The sequence below is a fragment of the Podarcis melisellensis genome (assembly GCF_964234715.1).
Source record: "Podarcis melisellensis genome assembly, chromosome: 4".
In the NCBI taxonomy this organism is placed as follows: Eukaryota; Metazoa; Chordata; class Lepidosauria; order Squamata; family Lacertidae; genus Podarcis; species Podarcis melisellensis.
The window spans coordinates 5,454,740-5,462,334 of record NC_138531.1 but is presented as its reverse complement, the minus strand read 5'-3'; positions in this window follow the sequence as shown (position 1 = coordinate 5,462,334).

Below are 7,595 nucleotides of genomic sequence, written 5' to 3'. Positions count from 1 at the left end.
CTCTGCCGCAGCCTCTTCCTGTTCACTAAACCCTGTCACCTCCTCCTGCTTTGCTCCCGCTTCTCCCTCTGACCACTCATTTTCTTACCACCACCAATCCCTTGACTCTGAGCCTTCTTCCCCTGGGGGTTCCCTTGGGGGGTTTCTTAGCTGGTGCCTCCCACCATTACTCAGCATTCCTTTAATCAAGCAACTTTGCAAATGCATCAAACAAAGTTAATTTGAAATTAAAATCCTCTCTACTTGAATTATTATAATCCCATTGTATTATAATCCCTTTAACTGATACTGCAGCTGGGCTGTGTGTGCATTTTTGCACTTGGCTCCTGCTGGCAGCTGTTAGGCTGTTGTTGTTTTCACTGCAAAGTAGATCCAACAAGCTTCCACTCACCCAACCTCTGATGTGCAGCACAGAGTTTCTGAAGCAAAATCAGTAATAAGTAGGAGTCCATATTTGTCAGCAAGTTGGCATATTTGATGAACAACAGCTTTAAAGATTGAATCAACAGTAAGGATGGAGTGCTCTTTTAAGATGAGTCAAGCTTACATGGGAAGGCCAAAGCATTGGAAAGAGACACTGGTCAAACCCACTGCTCCCCTGCCTTGCCCCCCGAATCCTGGGAACTAGTTTGTTAAGGTTGCTGGGAATTTTAGATGCGTATGAGGGGCCAACTGCACTTCCCAATATTATTTCAGGAGAGCCATGCACTTTAAAAGTGTGTTGAATGTGCTTGCTGTTTTTCTGCTAGCAGCAGCTGCTTTTTGCAACCCACACAGCGGAAGAGCAAGTTTGCTCATGTCAACTCCACTCAGTGGTTTCCTTTTGCAACTGCTCTTTGTTTTGTCTCCCAGATGCATTGTTTTGCACCAGCAATTTTATGTGGGAGCCTACAACTAGGAATGTGGCAACAATTCCACCATGGATACACAGAATGTTGCAGTGTCAAAATACAGGCAAGTTCTTCTAGGCATTAGACAACAAGGGTGAAATGCACACCTGCTGTTTCCCCTGGCATTCCTTCTTGTTTGGTTCTCGAGGTTCACTGGGGAGGTTTCTAGAAATAAAAGTTAGTGCTGGGAGTGAATGTTGCCATTTTGAAAATGAGAAAGAGCCTTTGATCTAAAACTTAGCTTTGTCAATTTTACCATGGCTTTTCAAAAATAATTGTCAGTGGTTTGCTAAGGGAAGCTTGTTAATTTATTTCATATCTTTTAGAGTTTTATCTACTACACCAGAACAGATTCAAATTTTCAAATTATTTCCCAGTTTGCTTTCAATGACCATTTTTAGGAAAAGCTTCTTGATTAGTTAGCTACAACCTTTCTTTAGTTTTCTTATGGAAGGCAAATAGAAAGAAAGGCACTGTCTCTTAAGGCTTAAAAAAGCATTTCATTTCATTACATCTTAATTTATTAATTGACCTACTTTGTGTTACTTCCTTTTCTCCAACCAGTTGCTCTTGTTTCCCTTGTCCAAGAGCCGTCTCTCTCTCCTTCCCCCCACCCCATGCTTGCATCTTTGATTATTGTGCAATGGTTTAATTGTAAAAAGGGGAAAGTCTTGTGTACCTGTAAAATCCTTGGCCTCCTACCGGGGATCTTTGTCTTCATCATCACCCTTATTACTTGGTTGTGACTAACTGATTGCAACAATTGTAATCCTACACCCACATACCTGGGAGCAATTTGCATCAAAATTAATAGGATTAACAGGATTACACAGCAAGATTTTATTAGGAGCCAGGCTGGACATGGGACAGGAGGTAAAGATGGAGACCTGCACATATTACTGAGAGGAGAAACTAGTGCCTTCACATTAGTGCATTCTGCTGTGCTCTCCCAAATACACTAGCTCTATTCAGATGCTGCTCACTTTAAAGGGCAGTGTGGGTGCAAAGGGGGTGTGGGACCATCCATTTAGCCAGTGCCTCATCATTACGCACATCAGGCAACTTCCCATGTAGTTGTAAATCTCGCTGCATGATTTAGGGCCCCAACTGGTCCGATCTTTTGTTGAACCTCCCAGCCAATAAGGACAAACAATTGAGTCGAAGTTCACAAGTTTTATTTCAGCACTGGAATTTGGGTTCAGGGATTTCTTTCCAAAGCTGAACCAGCGAAGCACACACGTTATATACGGAACACATGTTATGTACTTTCTCTACATGTACCCTCCCGCCTCCCCTGTGATCCCTGCTGTGCCCCATTGGTAGAAAGGGGTCTTTGTCCTTGTGTGGACATGTTCTTCTTGTGTTTCCAGCAAGCGAGCATTTGCCTTCTCTAACAATTGTCTAATACAAGCAGACAAAACTACAAGAACAAGAACTTCTGTGGTCAACTCTCTGGCTAGAGGTGGGTGTCAATCTAGTTCAGACAAGTATTGTGATTTAGAGGCAACTCATTGTGTTGTGTCCCTCTTCCCCTTACCATCTTTGTACCCTCTGCAATTCTGGGAAGCTAGCTAACCACAAAGCTCAGCTGTGTATGCTCCTCTAATGTCTACTGCAGCTGGTTAAATGTGTCATGTTGCAGGGAGCTAGGTATGTCAAGCAAAAGGGGTCTTAATATTTGTGCAGGGTTGAAGAAGCCGAATACAAACATGGCCAAATTTAGGTCAAGGGGTCCTTTTGTGTACGCCAAGGGAGATTGCTAACTTCTGGCCTGGTATCATGGGGTTTCAGTATCACTGCAAGATAATGCTTAATACTGTGGGAAGCCTAAATGAATTGAGTGGTGATGAGGTAGGGACTAACAGTATAGCCCCACAGCCCCTTTGCAAACATGTATACCTGTTCCTGGGCAGGGATAGCTTGCCTACAGTGACCTATGTGCTGGTAACCTCAAGACTGGACTACTGTTGTGTGCTGTGTGTGGGACTGCCCTTAAGCCTGGTTTGGAAGCTGCAGCTTAGTGCAGTACACTATGGCTGGACTATTAAGCAAGGATGGAGAAACTTTTCAGCCTGGCAGGCCAGATCCTAAGCTCCGCCACCCCCAGTAGGCCACTTTGACAGGTGGAGTTGTGTACACATCAACTGATATCACCATGACATCAGATGATCCATTTTTTTGCATTGCAACATTAACTGGGAGACAAGCCGTGCCACAAAGGAATGTTCCCACAGGACTTGAAGTCACCACTATTCAGTCAATTGCTGGTGACTTCCAACCCAACTTAGATCAGCTACACGCCAGAGTTCCTGATCTGAAACTCTGGAGAGCAGGCAATCCCAGGTGAGCTTGAAGTAATCAGGCAGCTGACAGGTACTGAGCTCAAGCCCCAATTACAAGAAAGACATTAATAAGCTTGCTGCTTTTCTTAAAAGTGAGGCTTAATTGAAAAGCACAGGGCATTCAGGTAGATATGGCAGCAATCAACAGCCCAGGTTTTAGGTGCCAGGCTCCAATACTAGTGACTACTGCACATCCCCCCCTCCAATATATTCCTCTGCTTATTTCCCCCCCTGTTTATCTAGTTATAGATCCAGCATAAAATTTGACATGTCCATTTAACAGTTTCTCTTCACCAACATAGGTTGGCCTAATGACTTTATGTTAGCTATTGGCCACCTTTTGGTGGCCTGCAGTCACATTTCAAAATTCATAGGGACCACCACCAAATGGCTGCCATGGAGTGGGGGCAAGATAGTCAAGCAAGTGTGTCCTCACCTCCTCTATTAAAAGCTGGAGTGAGCCCCGTTGCTCAAATTCTCCACTGGTGGACTCACTTATGCAGATAATTGTGGTTGTGAATGGTGCAGCACAACTTCTTGCTCTTATTAACAACTTCAGCAGACTTGACAGCTAAAGCTGATCCTTCATTCTAAATGTAATTCTGAAATTAATCTATTTAAAACAGAATTTAAGAGCTGGAACAGTAAAGATGAGTTATTTACAGCCTGAGCATTCCCGAGCATTCCCAGATAATTTCAGCCCTGGCTTGTTGGCCTGCATTATATCTCCTCAGAGAGTTTGTTCTAGAGCTGAAAAAGTCTTTGCTCCTAGCAAGCACTACTCTTTTAAGTAAACAAAGTTGGGGCAGGTCCTTCCAGAGAAGCCTCACATGGAAATGAGAAGTACCATAGTATTTTCCATTATTAAGGCATGCATTATTAACCATGCATACAATAACAACTCCTGATCCCCAAAAAACTGAACAAGGTGACCAAGAGAAAGGTTATGAATACATTCCCCTGGGGAAGGCTCAGAAGGCAGGACACTTCTACATTTGGAGGAATTTCCCCCCTGTAATCAGACTGCCAGGAATTTGGGGTTTTGTTTGTTTGTTTGCTCGCTTGCTTGCTTAAGTATCTGGAGTTTAATTTACTTCTTCTCTTAAGGCATTCTTTAATTTCCCCAGCCCTGCAAACTACTTTTGGCACACTATGATCTTGATGGCATGAGCAAATAGTTTCTGGTTATTTGGTTACTGAAGGTTGATTCTCACGGCAGGGAGCTGGACATTCCATTTTGGAAACCTTCCAGGCCTAGAGTTTTACAGCCCTGTCGGCACTAGCTGCTTTGTATGATTAGAGGGAAGTTCCAACCCACACTGCACTTGCTGGGTCTGTAATCATCTACCTTTATTTGCTTGATTTTGTCTAATTTGCTTATACTGAATCCAAAATATAAAGAAAGGGTATCTATAGAACTCCTTGCATATACAGTCGTACCTTGTTTTGGAGCCCCGGCCGCTAGCCAAAAAGGACACAGGGCAAAGAGTCACATCTGTGCAGGCGTGCAGAGCAGTTTGCGCTTTTGCGCATGCACGAGTGACAAACCCGGAAGTAACCCATTCTGGTACTTCCGGGTTTGCTGCAGACGTTTGCCAGAATGGATGCTAGATGTGGTGGACATTCGTGGAGGTATTACTGTATCCTATTAAACACACACACACACACACACACACACACACACACACTAAGACTTAAACATAGAGTACCTATAGGCCTCTCTGCACATATCTCTTCTTAATGTTTATGGTTTAGTCTAAACAAAATCAATCTAAACAAAATCAAGCAGATATCATATTGGTCTGAATATAAGCCGCACCCGAATATAAGTCGCACCTTTAAAATTGGAGGCGGGGAAAAGAAAAAATACTCAAATATAAGCCACTCCATTCCTCGCTGCTCCTGGCTGCATACTGGGGGTGGGGAGCCACGTTGCCGCATTTCCCCTTCCTCGCCCTCTCCCTTCCTGGCCTTGGGGAAGAGGATGGGGGATTACACGAGGGGCAGGAGCCGCTTCACCGCGCTCACCCCACACTCCTGGCTGCATACCATAAGGTCGCAAATAGTCACCACTTTAACTTTTCATGGTTGGGATTTGGGGAAAAAGTGAGGATTATATTCAGGCCAATACAGTAATATGTTACACCTATTGTGGTTTTGCTCCATTACAACCCAGAGCAAGTCACAACAAATAGTTATCAAAGTAAACATGATGCAGGGTTCCAAAAAACAACTCAAGAGGCAACTCAAAGGCAACCAACTTCATCCAGTATTATTTGCTGAAGGCAAATAAGCATGACAGTTTGCAAAACTTTTCAGGATTGGCATAGCCCTTAAGAATCCAGTTGCAGCAAAAAAACTTAGCTTAAACTTAACAATAAGACTAAACCCCTAGCACTTAAACATACAACATACAGATCACCACACTGGAAATAAGTACTGTAGACAGAACCAAGAAGGAAAGAGAAAGTGAAAGGCAGGATCATTCTGGCAGCATGACCTTGGGAGAAAGGGATACAGGACCAGTTTGAACCAGCTTAAACCCAAACAACACCTGCTCTCAGCACAAAGGAAACTTACTTGTTAGAAGAAGAAGGAAAAGAGGCAGCTTGCACCAGCTAGAGAGTGCTAGCTTCTATCTTGTATCACACAGAGAAGTTTCCAGAACCATCTTGAAGCAAACAGATTTCTACACATTAGATCAATACTTTTTTGTACTGCAAAAATGGAAGCCAGTGCAACACCCTACTCATTATATGTTATATTGCATACCACATCATGTTATATTGCAAGAGTGAACAGCATATTGAAGCAGTCATTCATGCTGACTGATTTATGTATTTATGCATTGGTTGCATTCAAGGCAGCATGGGAGAGTTTTTCTCCTTCCCCCTTCCTCTCTTTCCCCTTGCAGCCCCTTCCATGCCCCCAAATTCTGCTCCAGTGAGCCCCTCAACCTTCTGGAGGGTGATTTTGAGGCTGTGTGGGGACTGTAGAAGGAACAAAGGGAAGTCTCATTGTGCAATCAGAAATATGTATGTGTGCAACCCATAAATTTTAGGAGTTTTTAAAGCTAACTTCAAGTCCTGCTTAATTAGAAGGGAAGAATCTGACCATACACTAAAAAAACTGCTTTCAGCATAGTCAGAATGTTTCACTGCCTACATCTGTGGTAGCAAAATCTGATCATATGCTAGCTAGGTTGCTAGACTTTTATCAAACTAGATGGTCTCAAAGCATGAGAGAGCGCTCATATTCACTGTCACATTATCTGATGTTTCAGAACTGTCATTGACATGACATATTTCACAGAGATCAGACTCACAGGAAGTGTAAAGAAGAATAGACGTCTCAAAATAGCCCCCATTTTCTTCCATTAGCATAGGCTCCCATGCATAGGCCACTGCCAAGCTTAGTATGGAAAAGCAATGTACTTTATCCAATTATTGTCCCAAAGAACATCAAAACATGCATGAGACTTGAGAAGTCAAGTATTGACTTCTTGAGAGTTTCCTGATTTTTTTCTTTTGCTGTTTTAATGTCAGGGACTGGCTGGATGAAGAAGGGTGGTGGCAGCCAGGAGTCCAGGAGGCAGCTGAAGGGGGACTTTGAACCAGGTTCAGGCTGGGGGACAGGAAGGAATCATCACCAGAGAGTGAGGGGGAAGGAGAGAGGCTGGAGGCTTCCACAGACACTGACAGAGAAGGAGCAGGGACTAGTCCCTGCTCTGCAATACAGTCCTGATTCAGCCCCTTCCCCTCTCCCACTCTCAGCGGAGGAACGAAGGGTCGAGAAAAGGCTAGAACAAAATTAAGAAAAGCTGAGTCACAGCAGAAAAATGCAAGGAGGGAGGTATAAATAAGGGGGAGGGAGAACGGAACTTTAGCTTCTGTAACTGACGTGCTTATCTGATGGATGTGCAGTGTGATGACTCCTTGATTACTGAGCAATAAAGTTCATTACTGCAGGTGGTGCTGTGGTCTAAACCACTGAGCCTCTTGCGTTTGACAATCAGAAGGTTGGCCAGCTCCTGTTGCTCTGTCCCAGCTCCTGCCAACCTAGCAGTTCAAAAGCACGCCAGTGCAAGTAAATAAATAGGTATCACTGCGGAGGGAAGATAAACAGTGTTTTGTGCACTCTGGTTTCTGTCATGGTGTTCCATTGCACCAGAAGCGGTTTAGTCATGCTGGCCAAATGACATGGAAAGCTGTCTGTGGACAAATGCCGGCTCCCTCAGCCTGATGAGCACCACAACCCCATAATCGCCTTTGACTGGACTTAACCATCCAGGGGTCTTTTGCATTTACCTAATTACAGTGGTGCCCCGCAAGACGAATGCCTCGCAAGACGGAAAACCCGCTAG